At 45.2% G+C, this 12226-nt stretch overlaps 1 long non-coding RNA gene across 3 annotated transcripts in view; it reads right to left on the bottom strand.

Moving 5' to 3' along the window:
- The window catches only part of LOC126252998 (uncharacterized), a 124943-nt gene extending 116739 nt beyond the window's left edge, over window positions 1-8204 (bottom strand). For all 3 annotated transcript variants that reach the window (XR_007545880.1, XR_007545882.1, XR_007545881.1), the window contains exons 1-2: window positions 8098-8204; window positions 1465-1644 (exon numbers count right to left, since the gene is read on the bottom strand). This is a non-coding gene — a long non-coding RNA (uncharacterized LOC126252998). The remainder of the gene's footprint in view (window positions 1-1464; window positions 1645-8097) is intronic.
- Between the last annotated feature and the right edge of the window lie 4022 nt (window positions 8205-12226).

Consider the following 12226-nt stretch of genomic DNA (forward strand, 5'->3'; position numbering starts at 1 on the left):
TCTGAAAATGGTCGTTGCTGACCGAAACTGATAGTCTAAGGACCTAAAAAGTTTGTGATGTCAGATGGAAATAAAGAAATTTATTCTAATCCACGGAGTGGCCCCACACCATCACTCCTCAGAAGTTAAAGTTCAAAGCGGCACCCTCAGCCAGCGACGGTCTTCTAACACTCTGAAGGGGTTATTCTGTTTGATGTCCTCCCTCATGGTGCAACGATCAACTCTGAAGTGTTTTGTGTTACCTCCAGGAAATTGAACGAACGACTTCAGCGTGTTCGGCGCCACAAAAATGCAGACAAATTTCTCCTTCTCCTTGGCAACGCAAGGCCTCGCACAAGTCTGTGCACCACAAAGGAGCTCACAAAACTTCATTGGACTGCTCCTCATCCACCCTACTGCCCGGACCTCACGCCTTCCGACTTCCATCTGTTTGGTCCAATGAAGGATGAACTTCACTGGAAGTACTACGTCGATCAAACGGAGGTGCAGAAAAGACATTGGCTCCGGTCTCGAGCAGTAAATTGGTACCATGAGGGGCGTACGGACCCTCCCAGTAAGGTGGCGTATAATCGTCACATTCAACTAAAATTATGTTGAAAAATAGAGTTTTGTAGCCAGAAACGCGGGAAACGATATGATGTATTGGAAGCGTGAAAAAAACAAACCAACTTTCAGAAGAAAAGTGTTGCATTACGAACTGAACGCCCCTCCTTATACATTGTCCGGCACAGTCGGACTAATTTCGAGATGAAATTACTGGTTTTTGCCGCCATCAAAACAAATGCCGTGCGGAAACTACGTTGTTACTGACAATGCTTCACATTGCAGAAACCATGTTGGCAATGACAGTGACTGACGTTGCATGAACCACACTGTCAATGACAACGATTGAAATTGCGCTTACCATTCTGCTGCAGAAGTGACTGAGATTATGGAAACCACATCATCAGTGATAATGATTGATAAAGTGGTTCCCGCAGTGGTGGTAGAGATCCACAGCATCTGTTTTATGATGTGATGATAGATGATGACACCCTAAAACGTCAATTTCCATTTGAGATTCCTGTGATTGTGCGGACGACAATTAAAAAAAAAAGAACCATCGTTTGGCGTCTCCAGTTCTACTGAAATGTCGTTCTTTCCATAACTGAAGTTTGTTCCTTCATTCGGTAGCTGTTTAGGATGGTTCTTGTGGTGCCTGTTGATCTCCCGTATGTCACGCAGTGAGAGTTTCTGCTCATTTTGTCTGGAATGCAGTATTTCTACATGTAATTCGTAACTATGTTTAATTTCCACCAGTGCCGGGCAAAGGTGAAGTCTGTTTTCTGCTGCTCATATACTCTTTGCAACATTTTTTGGCAGATTACCTACCAAAATAGTCAACAGTATCAAGAAAAATATTCAATGGCCTTGGTTTGTTCAAAAAATTCCGGAACTTCACCCACAAATATTTTCTACGCCTACCTTTTACTCATTGTGCACGGTCTCCTTCGAAATACTCTTCTCCACAATTGATACACTGCTCCCAGCGCCACTTCTACTTCCAGTACGCCTCTTGCTGGATCGCCCGAAGTGCCGTCTGCAAATTTTCCTTTATCTCGTCTGTCGTTGCAAATCTTCGTCCTTTCAACGGGGTTTTCAGCTCTCGAAATTAAAAAAATTCGTCAGTACGGAGGAGAGCCATGAATTGTCTCGCCACATTTCAGGCCGCTCTCACATTTTTTCGCAGGCGTCGCAACCAGTCCCGATATTGCCATCGATTAACAGTTTGTCCCTGTGGCACGAATTCATGATGAACTAATCCTTCAAAGCCAAAGAAAACTATCAGCATGGCTTTGACGTCTGCCCTGAACCTGACGAGCCTTTTTTGGTCTTGGAGACCTTCCCCGACCCTTGGGAAGATTAAACCTTCGTTTCATCACCAGTTACGATTCTCTTAAGGAACATCTCGTTCTCATTTGTGCGATCCAAACGCTCTTCACAGGCAGCGAGGCGAAGGTCTTTCTGGTCTTGAGTCATGGGCCGTGGAAAGAACTTGGCGCCAACACAGTTCCAAGATCCTGTCGGGATTTCATGACATGATCCAACAGAAATGTTACATTCTTCTGCAACCTCTCGGACAGTCAGTCATCGACTGGCACGCGCAATTTCGTTGACGTTCATGACGTAAGCGTCGACGGTGGACGTCGAGGGGCGTCCTGAACGAGGGCCATCTGTAACATCCGTCCGACCACATTTAAACTGTGTGAACCATTCGTAATACCAAGTACTGTTTAAGCATTCATCAGCGTAGGTTTCCTGCATCATTTCATGTGTGTCTGTAAACGTTCGCTTGAGCTTCACGGAAAATTTAATGAAGACGCGTTGATCCTCTAACTATGCCATCTGGAAATTCGCAAACTGTGCGACACAACGTTCTTCTTGACACAGCACTGAGCGGTAACCAACAGCTATACAACAATGAAACTTCCGGCAGTTACACATCAAACACAGGCGTGTGCAGGGATGCCAACCCCATTTCGTTCCAACGCGCCATTGGCGCGAAATTAAGAATGTTCCAGAATTTGTACTATACCACACAGACAGTAGGCGAAAATTTGTTCAACCACAAAGACGAACAGCCTCTAATGAAGAAAAGTGGAGTGTACAGGGTGACTTAAACTTTTTGAATCAAAGTGGGTCCTCAACTGATTATATTGAGATATGGAAGCAATGGTCGGAAATGCATATTTACTGTGTTATGGATATGCATAGCGTACACCGCATCACAACAACGTAGCTCACAGTAATTGTTCAAAGTGACAATCACCCGTCCCAGTGCATGAAGTTCTACCGCACTCTCTCAAAGATCCCTGATGTCTGGTGTACCAGGAGACAGGAAGCTTGCACACTAGCAGGCAGGTCTTCATTCGTTACTACAGGGGTTTTAATACACCAGCGTCTAGACGTAACCCCAAAGGAAAAGGTCCTGAGGTGTGAGATCCTGTGATCGCACTTTCTGTGGGTGAGGACCTCCCATTCCAATCCAACTATGAGGGTACGTATTGTTCAGTTGTTCGCATACATTAAGTTCGAAGTGGGCTGGTACACCTTCGTGTTGAAACCACATCCCCTCGCGAACTACAAGGGGGTAAACTCTCCAAGAACTGTAGCAGCACATCTCTCAAAAATACCAGGTAACGTGGACGAGTCAGACGGGGAGACAGCAAATAAGGCCCTATTAGGTGATCTTGGACCATGCCTGCCCTAAGTTGCGGGGGATAATCCACTGACAGAAGTGAGCGCAGGACTCAAAATTCGTTGATCCCAGTGATTGCACACGTCCTTTTTTGATAAGGGTGTAATATCTGTTCCACTAGTACTATCAGCTTGTATCCTTCGATGTGTGCTTTGACGGATGCATATATGTGAGTGGTCGGCCACGTGATACAACTCCATCTTCTAAAAGTCTATGTTAGGACGTGTATTTGGGGTGAATCTTGGCCAGCTCTCTGTGGGGTTGGTATCCACTGAGATAAACTTCTTCCGATTAAGATGACACCTGTTGGGAAAGCACTCTCTGTTCATTCCTGTTGCTTTACAGTTGGTACGTCCTGCCGCACAGTACATTAAATGCATGTCTGCCAAGTCGCGTGACGAGTAGCGTCCCAACTTTGGCTACGCGTCATGCACGGTACACAATAACGCACCGCACCATAAACTTATCTTTGCGAGAGGGCGGCAGAGCTGCACACGCCGTTGCACTACTCGTATTAAGACTGGCAGTCGTCGCTGCGAACAGTTACTATAGGCTTCTTTGTTACGCGCTGTGCGCTGTGCATTTCCATAACACAACAAATATGAATTACCGACAGTTGCTCCCCAGACTCGATGTAATCGGTTCGTGACCCACTACCACCTGTTTCATTTTGACCCAAAAGTTTTGAGACACCCTGTATAAGATCAACTGCAAAGAGTATAGCTCATATAGGAAGAATAGGTAGATCAATGTGCACCAGACTTGAAGAACACCACAGAAGTTGCAAGCTGCAGGAAACGGATTCTATCTTTGTGCAGTTATGTCGCAGATGCGGAATACTGCACTCTAGGCACAATGGGCAAAAGCTTTCCCTGCTTGACATTCTAAAATCTCAAGAAGCACTAAAAGAACCTACCTGAACAGCTAATGAATGAGCAGAAAGACTTCAATCACTTTCCACCTCTTCATACCGCTCCACTGATTGTCTAGTCCAGTTAATTTTGTTACACCGATTGACCAGTTGTTTATTTATTTTAGTCTCCTGTCCGCAAATCATCTTATGGTTTGTGACGGAGGGTACTTTGTGTACCACTATCACTCTCCCTTCCTTGTTCCAATTGTGAACGATCTGCGAGTCGAACGATAGATTGTAGGCCCCGGTGTGACATACAATCTATCTAATTTTACTCTCATGGTCTTTTGGCGAGATACGCGTAAGAGGAAGCAATATGTTGGTTGACTCTTCCAGTAATGCATGGTCTCGGAAGTTTGACAATAAACCACTCTGCAATGTAGAACGCCTCCCTTGTAGTGTCTTCCGCTGGTTTTGGCTTAGCATCTCAGTGACAGTGACGCTGTTACTAAATAAACCTGTAAGGAAACGTGCTGCTCTTCTTTAGATCTTCTCTGCAGGTTGTTTGACTATTATAGGTACGTATTCAAGGGGCGAGTAGAGGACAATGACGCAAGCAAATAATTCAAATAAACATAGTTCCGAAAACTATTGGTTTCCCCGATATGACGTATTACGACTGAGTACGTGATCACCTTATAACTGAGTCCCAGAGGATCCAAACTGTAGATATGCTCTTGAGGGAGGCACATTACGACAAGAGTCCCATATAGCACCAGTTCATATGAAAGCCGATTTCAGCACGTCTCCTCATCGATGCTCGTGCACGTTTAAGAATCGCAGCGTGTTCCGAATACGCTGAGAACCACCCACAATGCGTCGCTGGAGATCATAGCCACCTCCAACAAGACTGGCATACAACAAAGCTTTCCATTGTCCCCACACAAAAAAGAAATTCAGCACGTTCATGTCGCTGGACCTGTGAGGCCATGATATTGTAGATCCATGACCGATACACTTGCCGAAACGCTGTTTAGTAGTGCTTAGGTATCCGGAATGATGATAAAATCATACGAAGGCAGTTTATCACTTCGTACTTTACGGCTCACTTGCTCTTTTTTAAATGAAAGCAGTCTTAGGGATTAACAATGTTGCAGCATTGGCATGAATGCACTTGTGCATCCATCGCATCGGGGAAACCATTTGTACCGGACCTATGTTTATCAAGATTTATTTGCTTGCTTCTCTGCCGTCTGCTCGCTCCTTTCGTTTGACCTACAATAGCCAATAACCTTTTCATCAGTCTTGCCTAGTACGGATCCAAGATTGACCAGTATTAAAGTATTGCTCCAAGAATGGTTCTGTAAGCTACTTCCACTGTGTGTGGACTATAGTTCCTGAGGATTTTTAGTTTGGAATCTGGATTTCCCGTGATTAGTTTCATACAGACATTCCACTTTAAAACGCTCCGTATGCGTAATAGTAGGTATTTAATGGGTGTGACTGTTTACAGTTATTTTTCGGCAATCGTGTAATCATACATACAATAACGAGTTTTTCTGCCTATTTACAGGCAATACGTTACATTTGTTTAGGTTGAGGGTCAACTGGCAACCTATGCGCCAAGCGTCGATTCTGTACAGGTCTTCATGAACATCGATGTTATTTTCCAACGTTGCGACTGCTCTTTATACATCACAACTGGACCGAACGCATTCTGGAAGCCAACAAACACGGTACCCACCTGGATCATAGTTGTGTTATCACATATCGATACCACCTACGGGCGTCATATTAATGGAATTGCAAGTTCCCGTCCAACGCTGATAGAGCGAGCGAGGGGTATGGCGGACCCAATGGGGAGCGTCCACTGGGCCACATCTCCAGCACCTTCTGCCGCAGAAACATAGGAGGGCTGGCAGCGGCGACTCAGACACTCTCGCCCGGAGCCACCTTGCCATGGGAACCAATGCAGAAGCCACCTGGGGCCCTATTCTGTATCCTTCATATCGATCGGTGTAGTTGGTTCGTTTCGGTAGTGACGTCATTTTCGGTTCTTTATCAAAATATCCTATTCAGTAAGCTTCTGAGACCTGTTACCGATCGGTCCTCCCACCGATTTTACGACAATTGTACCGAGAGGTTTTGGATTTCGATGTGGCCCTGTCGATCGGTGAGCTGTGGTTTATATACACCTATAATTTGTTATTTTAAACATATTTAGCGGTTTTAGCTTTGGGTTTAGTGATTGTGTTACTAAAAAATCACCAGAGGACGCATCTGGTTGCAAAGTGAGTTCATAATAGACTATTTTCTTTTCTTAGAAATATGGTTAGGTTAGGTTGTTACTGTGAATGATTATATCCAAACAGGAAACGTTTTCGGTCAATATTCTTTCAAAATACGTGTTATTTTAATGCAAATAAGAATTTAAAGATCATTAAATAGCAAGACATCGGCTCTGCTTACATATATTACATGAGTGTGAACTGACGTTACTAGTGACTTTGTGTACTTTTCCCCACAAATGGTTTAGTTAGTAATTATCCAAACGTTTTTACAACTTTCAAGTAACAATGGAAAGCAATTATGTGAAGCCTGATACTAGAAACCTTCCAAACTATTACGCATTTCTGACTTACGCAGCGCCAGCCGAAGTGGCCGTGCGGTTAAAGGCGCTGCAGTCTGGAACCGCAAGACCGCTACGGTCGCAGGTTCGAATCCTGCCTCGGCCATGGATGTTTGTGATGTCCTTAGGTTAGTTAGGTTTAACTAGTTCTAAGTTCTAGGGGACTAATGACCTCAGAAGTTGAGTCCCATAGTGCTCAGAGCCATTTGAACCATTTTTTTTTTTTTTTACTTACGCAGCATCATTTGGCAACTAAGTCAGCCTACGTTCCTCTGCAATAGAACAAGAATTCAGCTATCTGCAGTTGTTCAGCGTAGCCACATGGTTTGTGCACAGGATTACTACACGTCAGGACATGGGTTTGCGCACGGATGGGTGCAAAAATATTTTTTCCCTCTTCATACATGCAACACGTTCTAAGACATTGTTATTCGTGTAAGTTAAGATTGTTCTGCAATATCACTTACATGTAAGAGCGCACTTCCTCAGTAATGATTTCGTGATTTCTGTGTGTTCAAAATACGAAATATGAAATTATTGGATATGAAATTGCTGTGAGTGAAACAACAGACAGTGACCTTTATATTTTTTCTTGTCGGAAATAATTCACCATTTTTTCCGAATTTGTAGTGATTTCCGAGTATGTGGTTAGACAGAATCTAAGAGCACAACTTAAATTACTGGGAATGTAACTAGCAGCAGTCATCTTCATAATCGTGTTTGTCACAAGTATTTATCTGCGATCGAATCAAAAAAATGGTTCAAATGGCTCTGAGCACTATGGGACTCAACTGCTGAGGTCATTAGTCCCCTAGAACTTAGAACTAGTTAAACCTAACTAACCTAAGGACATCACAAACATCCATGCCCGAGGCAGGATTCGAACCTGCGACCGTAGCGGTCTCGCGGTTCCAGACTGCAGCGCCTTTAACCGCACGGCCACTTCGGCCGGCGCGATCGAATCCTCAACAACAGTAGACAGAGGTGAAAGATCTCTGCCGTAATATTTTTAGACTGTACCACGATATACGAAACATTTTCATTCGTGAGATCCATGTTATAAACCTCGATGAACTGCAGGAGCTCTCGAAAACGCGTTTTTTCAATTTTATTTTTAAGACGGAAATCGTTGACGTATCATATAGGGAAATGGGCTACTTAATCCTTTGGATCTCTAAGAGCGAGTTATGACCACATTCTGTTTATCTTCTTATTCTTTTAGCACAGGCTATAAATACTGGCCAAAACTGTTCAATAATAAGTGCCTCTCCATACCCAGGGTTGCTGTTTTTGATTCAAATAAAATACCCATAAACGACAATCACATTAGCAATCCTAAACACTCTTTCAGTGTCACTGAACTGTGAACCTACTAACCTCATTTTCGTCCGACATTTCCGCTGGTATTTTAGCAACACTTCGTACTGCGAAAACGCAAGTTCGGTACTGCGAAGAATAGCGCGCCTGTGTCGTCTGCTAGCCGCATTGTGTTTGTGGCGCTGTGCGCGCTGCAGTGCGCATGCGCGGATGTGCGGCCGCTTGCTTTTGATTGGCTTGCGCGACGCGAACCGAGAACAGTGCTTTGGTTCTCTAGACCCAAACGGTATCGCTACCGAAATGCATATTGAATAATGATGAGACTCTAATTCGAGTACTAGACCGTTCGGTGCTCTCGAGTACCGAAACGATCGGCATAATGGCGGAAAGATACAGAATAGAGCCCCTGGTCGCGGTTCCGTCTTCATCGTTCGTGCTTCAGTACACAGAGACTCCTTCTTGTGGACACTGTGTTAGCTGGACTCTGTTTCTTGTTGCACTATTTGTACTGAGTCTTCGTGCATCTAGAGAAATACAAGTACACATCATCTGGCGACAAGCATTATTGCACAGGTGTGGCAGTTGGCGAGGCTAACTACTTTCTTCTTGTTCTGTGCTTTTTTGCTTGCTTATTCATTCTTCTGAGCGCCCAGTGTTTGCCTTGTTTGTGCTGTTCTGCAGCTTCTGCAGCCACCTTTTTGATTTCTCTGAGCTAATTTTGCTTTTCGATATTTGTGTTGTGCATTTTTTAACTGTTTTTGTATTTTGCACACTCCTTTGTTACTATGGCTACCAAGCCACAATCGCCTGCTGCGCGGCCTGCGGTTGTGTAACTCAGTTTATTTAGCTTCAGAGCCAACAGATGCCGCAACTGCTTGAAATGATGATTCGCTACATCATGGCGCAGAGGGTTTCACACCAGACGCCATACCCAACAGCAGCGCCATTGAAGGCACCACCTGCGTAGCCCACCTGTCCTTATTCTTGTGTACGAAGTCATATATGACACCAGTATGTACTGCTTTTTGAGTCTCTTGGACGTCGGCCGGGGTGGCCGAGTGGCTCTAGGCGCTAAGGTCTGGAACCGCGCGACCACTACGGTCGCAGGTTCGAATCCTACCTCGGGCATGGATGTGTGTGATGTCCTTAGGTTAGTTAGGTTTAAGTAGTTCTAAGTTATATGGGACTGATGACCTCAGAAGTTCAGTCCCATAGTTCTCAGAGCCATTTGAAACATTTGAGTCTTGTGGACGAACAAAGAAAGATGGGTTTTACACTGTCGTTGTTTTCGGAATCCATGTTGATTTCCACAGTGGAGTTTATCGGTCTGCAGAAACGTCATAGTATATGAGCATACAACGTGTTACAATATTCCACAACAGATCGACGTTAACAATGTAGGTCTATAGTTTTGTGTGTCTGTTCAGTTACCCTTCTTCAAACCAGGAATGACATGAACTGGACGGCTTCGCACCTCCAGCAGTGAAGCTCACTACGATTTCGGAGCAGCTTTCTAATACGGCTATCGAATGCTTATATTTAGTAACAAGAATTAATTATTTACATGGCTAAATAGTCAATAAGTGCACTGTCAGTTTGTAGAGTCCAACAGACACAATATTTTAGTTGTTGGACATGTTGGACATGGCCGGCCGGTGTGCCCGAGCGGTTCTAGGCGCTACAGTCTGGAACCGCGCGACCGCTACGGTCGCAGGTTCGAATCCTGCCTTGGGCATGGATGTGTGTGTTGTCCTTAGGTTAGTTAGGTTTAAGTAGTTCTAAGTTCTAGGGGACTGATGACCTTAGAAGTTAAGTCCCATAGTGCTCACAGCCATTTGAAAAAATGGTTCAAATGGCTCTGAGCACTATGGGACTTAACATCTTAGGTCATCAGTCCCCTAGAACTTAGAACTACTTAAACCTAACTAACCTAAGGACATCACACACATCCATGCCCGAGGCAGGATTCGAACCTGCCACCGCAGGAGTCCCACGGTTCCGGACTGAAGCGCCCAGAGCCATTTGAACCATTTTTTTTGTTGGACATGTTGCCATCGTCAGGTGCGCTGATGAACGTAGCTCCCGTGACAGTGACATCGAACTAGCTGTGTTTAAACCCACGTTTCTTTTGAGAACCAGTGGGGACGCATGGACGACGTATATCAACCCCCCCACGAGCTGTTATCTCGCGATCCGCGTCCAGGGACACCTGTCAGTGGCCACGGAGGCGATGGCGTCGGCTTCTGTGGTAGCATAAGTGTGGTTAATCAGTCTTCCCCGGCTGCCAGGTCGTTGTGTTTGCTGAGTGTCTTCTTAATTAGACCCAGTGCTATTTTACAAGCCTCATTGATATTATAGACGCAGTTCTGGTTGATGAGATTGTCCACGGTGCGAATTTAGATGACTTCTACAATGACGTTGTCTGTAATACTTCGAAGTCCATGCTAAAATGACCCACCTCCGGAGCCAACTATTCTAACCCACGCATGTGCAGTGGAGCTCCATCGGAGGTAAGCTGTTTGGAATCCTGATGAAGGATGAAATTTTTACTGCCAGTATTTGGTCAGCAAGGGGAGGAGAGGTGTTGGTGTAATGTTCTTGATCACTAGTCTTTGCGCCAATGACCTGAATTAAATTCTAAATCTCTCCATAGCGTCTAGTGAAGCGAGACATTGAGGATTATTCATCTATCTAATGGGGACGTTAGGCTCGGTGGCTCCCTTGGTGCTATTCGTGAGAAACACGCTATGTGCCAGCAGCATGTTTCACCCTCTCGCTTTATGTACGACTTCGTATGCAACTGTAACGAGCGGTTTGCTACAGAGGGTGCAGCAACTGTCGTCATAGAAAAGCTGATTAGTGAACAAGTAACACGGCAAACAGAAGATTTACTTAACCCAAAATTCTTCAAAAGTACGAAGACACAGTATAAATGGTGCAACAAGAAGCAGAGTCTAGCTGTCGACGTCCACGAGAGAAAGTCTCTCTGTACTAAAGCATGAACAATGAAGACAGAGCCATGACTAGGGAGTGTATCTGTAGCATTACGTTGCAAAGTGGCTCCGCCGGTGAGTGGCAGAGACGTTGCCGCCGGCCATCCTGTTGCGGCATCAAACGGCACTCGTGGTACGGAGCCAGTGGAGGCGTCGCCAGCGGACATGCGCTGTTGGGTCCGCCAGATGCCGCGCGACAGCTATCGGCGTCAGACGGAAGTTCCCGATTCCGAAGCTATGACGCCCATTGCGTGTTATCAGTACGTGAATCCAAACCATTATCTCATCATCTCCGACATTGCGCACTAGGCCACACGCGCACACATTAGTCACCTACAGTTACACACATAGCTCATACTCTGTGATGGAAAGGTAAGGCGGCTAAACATGCCCTTTGAACTCTCCCAGTCATTCATGCCACACAACTTCACTTCTTTCCATTAAACTTCTAGTATATTTGCGTACCATCGCATCATTCTCGGACAAACAGTGCTCTACTACCGCCGACTTGTTGGGAATCATTAGTCGAGTGTGGCGTTAGTGTTGTCGACATCGATCTTTGATGGTGGCCACTGTTTTTTTACAATATTGGTGCATGTTGTGGTGTCACCGCCAGACACCACACTTGCTAGGTGGTAACTTAAATCGGCCGCGGTCCTGTAGTACATGTCGGACCCGCGTGTCGCCACTGTGTAATCGCAATCCTAGCGCCACCACATGGCAGGTCACAATACACGGACTAGACCTCGCCCCAGTTGTACGGACGACATAGCTTGCGACCAGACCTACCAAGTCTTCCTCTCATTTGCCGAGAGACAGATTGAATAGCCTTCAGCTTAGGCCATAGCTACGACCTAGCAAGGCGCCATTTGTATCAGTGCTAATAGCGTACTAAAATTCAAGAGAGATGTATTCCAACAAGAGAATAAAAGTTAAGTAACATCTACGTACTTTTCTTCTTATTCATTGATAAGTCTCAGGTTCCAGAACTTCAAGCCCGTCTGCGTTAGTTTAGCGTGCACCTAGCTACCTCATTGTGTCTATGCTGTAAACAAGACACAACATTATTTGGCGCCGAGGAGTGATGCCGCGCCCACGTTGCATTCCTTGATTATACTTTGCTCTGATTTGCTTGTGTCATGGCTTCGCCACAATCTCCGGATGTACTGTCCGAATTTTTTCGCTTGCAGAATCAG

The sequence above is a fragment of the Schistocerca nitens genome, chromosome 4 (genome assembly GCF_023898315.1).
Source record: "Schistocerca nitens isolate TAMUIC-IGC-003100 chromosome 4, iqSchNite1.1, whole genome shotgun sequence".
Classification (NCBI taxonomy): Eukaryota; Metazoa; Arthropoda; class Insecta; order Orthoptera; family Acrididae; genus Schistocerca; species Schistocerca nitens.